Consider the following 8,872-nt stretch of genomic DNA (forward strand, 5'->3'; position numbering starts at 1 on the left):
TGAAGGAGCTCGCCCCGAGTCCGGTCGAGCTCGCCCTGGAGCTTCTAAACGATGACCTTCTGGTTACGAGTGTCATCGGAGTGGACGTGCGTCTGGAAGGCCATGGCGTGGATGGCGGTGTTCACCTGCCAACAAGAGACTGGAGTCAAAAGACAGTAAAAGGAAGCGAAAGACGAGAAGAAGAGAAGGACCACGTACCACCATACAGTGAGAGGCAGCAAGCGCGACTAGATCGCCAGGCTCCATCGACCCCCACTTAGCGACCTCCTCATTGCATATCGCCCTTCGTCTCCTCCATCAAGCTACGATGAAATCATTCACACCCTCCCAGTTCCTCACTGGGAACCGTGAGTAGGTAAACAGCTGAGAAAGACCAGGAGAGACCACTCCTTGCTGTGGGAGCTCGCACTCCTCGAGGCTGACCCCGCCAGCACCTCCTTCGGATGGAAGCGGCGGGACTTCGGGTGGCGGAGAGGTGAAGTCTAGCTCAGTAAACCCAAACTCGGTACCCGCAGAGGTGGGGGTCCGGCCGGGGTGCGACCTCTTCACTTTGCACTTCTGGTTACTCGAGAGGAGGCGGCGTGGGTCAGCACGAGCAACAACTCAGCAGCATGGCTTGACCGCAACCAAGTAACGAGCCTGTAGAATAGCTCGCTATGTCATAGCTCTCTAAAGGGGGAGCTCGCTACAACGCGAGCTTCGGGTCCCCCGAGCTACTGAGAAGTGAATACTCCAAGATTATTTCAACTCGCAAGCTAGGGAAACCAGCTCGCTCCAGCACCTGGGCAGAAGAACTGTCCCGGAGACCAACCTTGATAAGGGTCACCCCAAAGTACTCCTAAGAGCTTGCTACAAAGTAGCTCGCGGCTAAGCAATGCTACACCCTCAAAAAGCTTCTATCTGACGACCGTACTCGTCAGACTGTGCCACGTCTCTTGGCTGATGGCGTAGTCCTTGCCTGTTTGACAGTCTGCCCCACGTCTCTCGACAGGTGGTGGCGTGCCTGTCCCTTCAAAGACGTGTCACTCAGCCAAGCGGGTAGTACATTGTAATGATCACCTGCGCAGCCCAGGCAGGTAACGACTGCGACTGGAGCCCAGTGGTGGTTACGCCTGATTTGACAAGAACGCTCCTATAAAAGCCCTTTAAGCAGAGAGAATGAATCTCTCAGGAATTAGATCTGAACTTGCACTCTTACTTGCTCACGAGCTAATCTCGAGACATAGTGATCTAGCGTGATATACACTCTTAGCCTTTTATACTCTCTCTTCTTCCTCCCCAGTGTTCTAACTTAAGCTTCGGAGTATTCCCACCGGGCAAATCCCCGGGAATCCTTCTTCTTCATCTTCTCAGGTGCCATTTATTGCCAACAAGGAGCCAGTCAACAGCTAGATAGGAGTACCCAGATCGTGCCACATTATCCCCATAGATGAGTTTTTGGAATTTTCTTAAATTGTTTTAGGGGGATGTTCTACAACATGAATTGTTCATAGCGAAAAAGTTAAAAAAAAAAAAAGAAGAAAAGAAAAGAAGAAGAAAACTTTATTGCGTTTAATAACATGGTATGGATTTTGTTTTTATGATGGTTCTGAAAATAAAAACATATTTTGAAATGCACAGAAACCACATATACAACTAACAACTTTTTTTCCTTTTTTTTTTTGTTTTCCAAACCAATTTAATTTGTTATAGATCAGAGTCTTGATTTATTTTCAGGGCTTGTAAAATAATTTACATTGAAGAACAACCCCCTTAATTTTCATGAGAATGATTCCAAGCTATAATCTATCAGTACTACTCGGACTGTTTAGGAAGAGAAAGGCACTCCAGATTCCACATGTAAAAGACGGAGGAGATGTTCCTACTACACGGTAGGAATGTACTGTAGGATGTTGTGGAAAACCATCTTGTCGGGGGAGGGGAGCTGATTTCAACTCCATGAAAACAGACAAAACAATGAATGTTACTATATATCTAAAGCCAATCACCCATGCATCAACAAGAAAGAGGATTCACAACCTAATTTGCTCATGTTTCTACCTTTTATCTTGGGGCCTGGTCAAGTATGTTAGTTGTTGATATTTCTATGGGTTCGACTGTGATATAGAAAAGATATAATATCTGAAAAACTTTCGACCATCAACTGGAATCCTAAATGTGATAGTCAATTAGGTGTTATTTATCAAAATTCATGGGTGAATTTTAATTGGTCAAAACTCTTTTCATGCCATATCATACGTTTTCCCTATTTCTATTTAATTCCTAAGACAGTTTTGATTGGTGTTTTTTTTCTATTTTTCTTTTGTATGTATGTTTATGTTTCTTTTACAAATACATGTTATCTCAAATTATATTGTATTATGTAATGTTGCACTTTCTTGTGTTCCCTAGAAAATTAAATATAGAAATTAGAAATTCATTTCAATATGCCTTAAAGTAGAGAAGTGGTGAGAATAGCATTAGAAAAATGTTCTTTTTTTTTATTTATGACATGATAATTTACCATTGGCAGGCACAGTATGTATGAACTGGCAAGTTGTGATGAGAGGAGCTGCTCTGTTTATGATTCAAGGCGAGGGAGAATTGATACTAATGATATGTATATAAAATTTTGATGGGATGGGGTGTTTAAGCAAGAAAGAGCAGCTGCATTTTTCTGTGGCAATTCTCGACAGCACCTTTGTGGAGAAGATATGCTGCTTTTTTATTGTTGCCACAGATTCAAAATTTTATAGGAAAAATCTCTGATATTGAAAAGATATGACACTAGAAAACTTTGACCAATGTTTTCGAATCGCCATTGTATTGAATTACCGGTCTGAAAACTGTTTAGGCAATTGGTTTTGTTTTATACCAATCCTTGTCTCAGTCAAATATTATTGAATTGGTCAATGACCCATTGACCAATCGACCCGTGCAATAATTTATGGCTATTTTTTTATTTTAATTATATTTTTAAATTTTTTGTCAAAACGAATTATCTGTTTGAACTGGGTAGTTGAACCATCAACCGATAAATCGGTGGCCAGAACGGTTACAATTCCAAATTGATTTTTAAAATATTGACTTTGACTAATCAAAATCCTGAAAACCTACTTGCTTATTTACCACTTTTATGATGCCGGTTGCATGACTTTTCAAAATCCTGGGTTATAAGTTTTTATGTCTGGCATCATGGTGAAACCTAAGGGGATATTTTCTAAAACTTACCATGACTTTTCAAAATCTCTAAAACGCCCCCTTAAGTGATCTGCAATAAAAAATAAACAGTTTTATCAAGTTTTCCATACTACCCTTCCAAATATTTCTCGGTTAGAGATTATTCCATCACGAGAAGCATTGTTCATCGGCTTCTTTCTTCCTACAACCCAACCAGAGATACCACCTCTCTTCTCCTTCTTCTTCTTCTCTATCATTGCAAGACTCAATGATAGCTGAGCATCTTCTTTTTGATTCCCCCTCCCTTTTCAGTTAAAAAGACTTATACACACAAATAGGTTATATTGAATATATGACATCTGCTTTATATTATATTACCTAAGAAATCTCCTTTGATTTGAACATCTGGGGAAACTAGTGACTCAGAGTAGATTACCCAAGCCAGAAGCTGAGGGATCGGAGAAAAACAGGGGAAGGCTTTCCATGAAAAAGGGGGTTTATTTCATCTCCAACTGGAAAATCATATCATATGATTTAAGGTACAAAGAGATAATAAATAACTTCCTGCAATTCAATAGGAAATGAAGACAGATTTAAGAGAATTAAATCAGATAATCCCAATTCAATAGTTTCCGACCCGGCCTCCTCAACAATGGATATTTGTATCTGCATTCTAAACTAGAGCTAAAGAAGGATGGAATGAAATACAAATTTCAGACAATAATCCCCTCTTTAATCGCGAAAAGTAATTAAAACAAGAAACCCATAAATCTTCAATATTTATCGAATAGAATAAAAAGAATTTATTCCCAGGAAATGAAAACATGATTGGAGCTTTTTCATTTACTTATCATTATCAATTCTAATCAAACAATTTGGCCTCAATACTAAGTTCAGCTTGGCTGTACGTCAAGGAGCAGCGAGAAACAAAGCAAACTGATTCTTATTTCTGTGATTGGCTAATAACGTGAATTTAAAATTTGCAGCCTCTTGGCCAGTATATCTCAACCTTGCCCTATTTTCTTGAAAATTTGCAGCAAAGCACCCCCTGCTATATTGGAGTGCAGAAATTATAGAGGCAGGACGATACACGTTGACTCAGGCAATTATAATGTTGGAGAAGAGGGCCTCCCACATCAGATATGGACTAGCAATCAGGCTCGTTGAGTTGAGCAGCTATCAATCAATAAGCTAAGCTTGAAGCCAATCCATAGTAGAGGATATTATCACTGCCGGTGAAGCTCACTGGGCATCAAAGCAGGTTGATATACCCAAGGTCGATCCTGAATTAGAGTCCACATCTTGTGCTTTCATAGGTATAGAACAGTAGTAGTTTGGTCATGTAAACTACTTAATGCTTATGTGTAGGGGTGTCAATGGACCAGTTTTGGGTTGGATCCTGTCCAAGTTAAAATCAATTTGGAGAGACTGGATGGACCAATAAGACATACTGAATTGGAGCAATCCAGACTTAATGGTCCAAAGCATTTGGTGGATTGGATTGGACCTGGTCCATCCATAATGAATTTTTGTTGGTTATGTTGGATTCAACCAATATCTGGTCTATAGAAATATTGATAGGAGATAAGAATACAGGTGTCAATGGACCAGGTTTAGGTTGATCCCAACATTAAATTGGACTGACCCAAAATGGTCCAGAGTATTAGTTGTACCTGGTTCATCTGTAATGGACTCATATTGGACTGGATTCAGTTGGAAGAAATCCGGTCCAATTAATACCGTGGATAATTTCAATTAAGGAAAAGTGGGTTTTGGAAAATAAAAACTAACTGACATGGGGCTATTTGGAGGTTTTGAAAAGTCATTATAAATTTAAGAAAAATGTGAAGAAGTCATTGTGAGTAACAAGACTTAAGTAATCCTCCCTGCCTAAATATTTAATGGCATGTTCAGAAAATGGCTTGTGAGCCTTCCAATTTTTTTTTATTGGACTAACCAAGAACCAGTCGCTACAAAATGGATTAGCAACAAACAATCAATTCCATCTGTCCAGTCAAAATTGAAAAGCAAGCTAGAGTGATATTTTACTGTCTTTTTGTTTTTCCCCATTAGTTTTTGTTTGGCTTTAACCTAATGAAAGTTACTATAAATATATATAAAACCAATCACCGATGCATCAACAACGAAGCACAATCACTTGGTGCTACTCATATGTTAACCGTCAGTTGTGACTCCAAGAGAAACTATGCACACCCGGATAGAAGTTTGGCTTAGAAAGTATCTATGAGTCGGCTCCATTTATAAAAGGTAGATGTTCAATAATTTCATATATTTTATTAATTTTGTGTGGTTTTACCTTACCTCGGAAGATGGCACAAGTTTGGTAAGGGTAGGTAGCTTAGATGAGCGGGATGTTCAATAATTACACAATCTATTAATTTTGTCTCGTTTTAGATCGGAAGACTGAATGTGAAAAGAAAGAGATAAAGAGGCGATTATCAGTTTCCCTCTCTCGCTGTTGTCTGATGAAGCTGATCTCCTGCTCGGAGTGAAGCAGCAGAGCGGATCACTCCAGAATCAATTCCGATTGATTACAGCCTTTCTCAAGGATGCTGATAAGAAACAGCAAAGTAGCACACCGATGGAAGAATGGGTGAGCCAGATGAGAGACTTGGTCTACGAGGCCGAGGATGTTATAGATTTGCTCCTTCTAAAAGCAGAGCAACGACGTACGACGTCAGAAGAACATCTGTCTCAGGTATGTCACCTATCCCTTCCACTTTGTCACTCTCCACAAGACGGGAAAAAGGATACAAGAGATCAACAGAAAGTTAACCACTTTTAGATATTCAAACTATTGAAGCTGCAGGAGAAAGTAGTTCAGGTCATTCCAACGAACCCCTGCAGTGGAAACGAAGAAGAGATCTCAATGTTGAAGAAGTTGATGTGGTAGGGTTTCACAAGGATGAAGAGGAGGTAACTCGACTGCTAACACGAGATGATGCCCGGCAACTCATTACTGTTTCCATCGTGGGTCTTGCTCGAAAAATTTACAATAGCCATCATGTTAAACAACACTTGGATGTTCGTACATGGGTTTATGTCTCCCAACAATACAAGATATCAGAACTACTACGGGCTGCCATTAAAGGAATTAAAGCGAACCTCACGGATGAAGAGAAAAGGGTGTTAAGGATGAAGGACGAGGAAGATTTGAAGATGATGTTGTCTAATCTTCTGAATCAAAACAAATGCCTGATAGTTTTTGATGATCTGTGGAAAATACAAGATTGGGAGATTTTAAAAGCAGCTCTTCTAGTTCCTGATGAAGGTAATAAGCATTGCATTGTACTGATTACTACTCGTAATGAAGAAATAGCCAGGTATGCTGATCCATCAATTGAGCCTTATAAATTACGCCATTTAAATAAGGAGGAAGGTTTGAACCTCTTCTGGAAGAAGGTATTCCCGTTTGAAGTAGTGCAAAATAATGATGCAAAAATAAAAGAGCCACTACAAGACCTAGCAGAGAAGATTGTTGGGAAGTGTAGTGGATTGCCGCTGGCTATTGTTCTAATGGGCGGTCTTTTGTCCACGAAGAGGAAGACAGTTGGTGAATGGTCCAAAATTCATGATAGTGTGTATTGGCATCTAAGTAAGGATGAAATGAGTTGCAAGGAAATTCTAGCTTTGAGTTATAAAGATTTGGCATATCAGCCAAAGTCGTGTTTTCTCTATCTTGGTTTTTACACAGAAGACAATGAATTCAGTAGTAGAGAGCTGATTAATTTATGATAGCAGAAGGCTTTATACAAGAAAGAGGATCTGAAAGAATGGAAGACGTAGCAGAGGATTGCCTACAGGAACAAGTTCAAAGAAGCATGGTCCAAGTATCAAGATTAGAATCTAATGGTGAGATTAAATCGTGTCGTATCCATGATCTTTTACGAGATTTGGCAATTAGAGAAGCAGAGAAAGATAAATTTCTACAAGTTAACGGGAGGGATAGCTCATTGGTGTGGGCACGGAGACTTGCCATCCATGATCGTAATGGTACAGCTGATGACAACAGTAGCACATCTACTGGTACGTATAAACCCACAGATACAAAAAGCTATCTCCATCCATTGATATGTTTCATCAGTACTACTGGTGGCCTCCAAAAGGACCTATTGGGCTTTGTTTTCTCTGGAAGCTTCAAACTACTCAGGGTATTGCATCTAAGTCATACGAAAGAGATAGAGAACGTGCCAAAGGAAATCGGACAACTTGTCCTTCTCAGGTACTTGGATCTTTCCTTAACTAAAATACGAACACTCCCGTCCAGTATAGGCAATCTCCGTTGTTTACAAACACTAGTTTTATTCCAAACTTGCATCAAAAGCCTGCCCAGTAGAGCAATATCGAAACTGAAAAAATTAAGAAACTTGACGCACACATTTAATAATTATTATAAAGCCATGGACTCTAATGAGTTTGAGTAGAGTAGTAAGTGTTTGGATGCTGCTTCTCCACCTCCAAGAATAGACTCTCTACAAGACCTCCAGGTCCTATTTCTACACTCAGGCAACTGGATAAATGGTGGACTGATCTTAGAGATTTATGGATATGGGATTATGAGGAAGATTTAGGAGGGGTGTATAGAGAAGTATTATCCAATGCCATCGTCAAACTGCACCAACTGCGATTATTAGGTTTGAAAGCACCGAATTCTTCATTGTTTCCTATTTTTCCATTAGTGCATCATCACGTACACATCTTCGAATTAGTATTGGATGGAAAATTTGGACCATCAGGAAGGCTACCTCCGTCTCATGATTTCCCACCAAATCTCGCTACATTGAGATTGAGGCACGCGCATCTAAGGCAGAGGCAGACAGGAAGACGAGCCGATGGTAACGATAGGGGACCTACCAAATCTAAGGGAGCTCTTTTTGGGAGTGAATTCATTCGATGGGACGAAAATGACCTTCTCTACAAGGGGATTCTCCAAGCTTCAGGATTTAAGCCTTTTTGATTTGGATAAATTAAAAAACTTGCACGTGGAGGAAGGAACATTGCCAAATCTTAAGGAATTAAGCATCGTAGAATGCATAGAATTGGAGATGCTTCCGGATGGGTTGAAACACGTCACCACTCTGCAAGAGCTTACACTCGAAATGCCAAAGCAATTCAATGATAGGGTCCAAGTAGATGGCGGAGAAGATTGGTACAAAATCAAACACGTGCCTTACATCACCACTTTGAATTCAGAAATCAGAATAGAAGGAAGGGCACGTACGTGAGAGAACAACATCAACATATATAAATCAGAAAACAGAAAGGTATAAAAGCATAAAAGCCTTGTATTTAAATTATTGGTTAATTACTTGTTTACCAAAATAATATGCCTGATGATGCCTCTGCTACATCTAGCTGTGGGATTTATGTTTTAATGTCACATATATATAGAGAGAGAGAGAGTAAATACCCTAACATTAATTTCTGGAATGTAAATTTAACATTTAGGAATGCCAAATTACAGATCAATCATTATTAATTTCTGGGAACTATAGGTGTGCTATCTCTACAAATCTACAGTACCCTAGTCGAGTTAAGAATAGCATAACCTATAACCTATAGATGAGAAGAATAGAGTTTTCATTAGGGATGTCAAATGGATTGGATTTGATCCATCTAATATGAGTCCATTATAGATGGATCAGCTCCAAACCAATTCAATAAATACATTGGACTGGCCATTTTGGACCAA

At 39.7% G+C, this 8,872-nt stretch overlaps 1 pseudogene across 1 annotated transcript; it reads left to right on the forward strand.

Annotated features, from left to right (window-relative positions):
• Positions 1-5,634: 5,634 nt before the first annotated feature.
• Positions 5,635-7,745, forward strand: LOC148873689 (putative disease resistance RPP13-like protein 3; annotated as a pseudogene). The gene is made up of 2 exons (XR_016105545.1): positions 5,635-5,878; positions 5,984-7,745. The product of XR_016105545.1 is annotated as a putative disease resistance RPP13-like protein 3 (transcript).
• Positions 7,746-8,872: the final 1,127 nt, after the last annotated feature.

This window comes from Nelumbo lutea, chromosome 1 (assembly GCF_056320005.1).
Source record: "Nelumbo lutea isolate HS-2025 chromosome 1, American lotus-T2T, whole genome shotgun sequence".
Taxonomy (NCBI): domain Eukaryota; kingdom Viridiplantae; phylum Streptophyta; class Magnoliopsida; order Proteales; family Nelumbonaceae; genus Nelumbo; species Nelumbo lutea.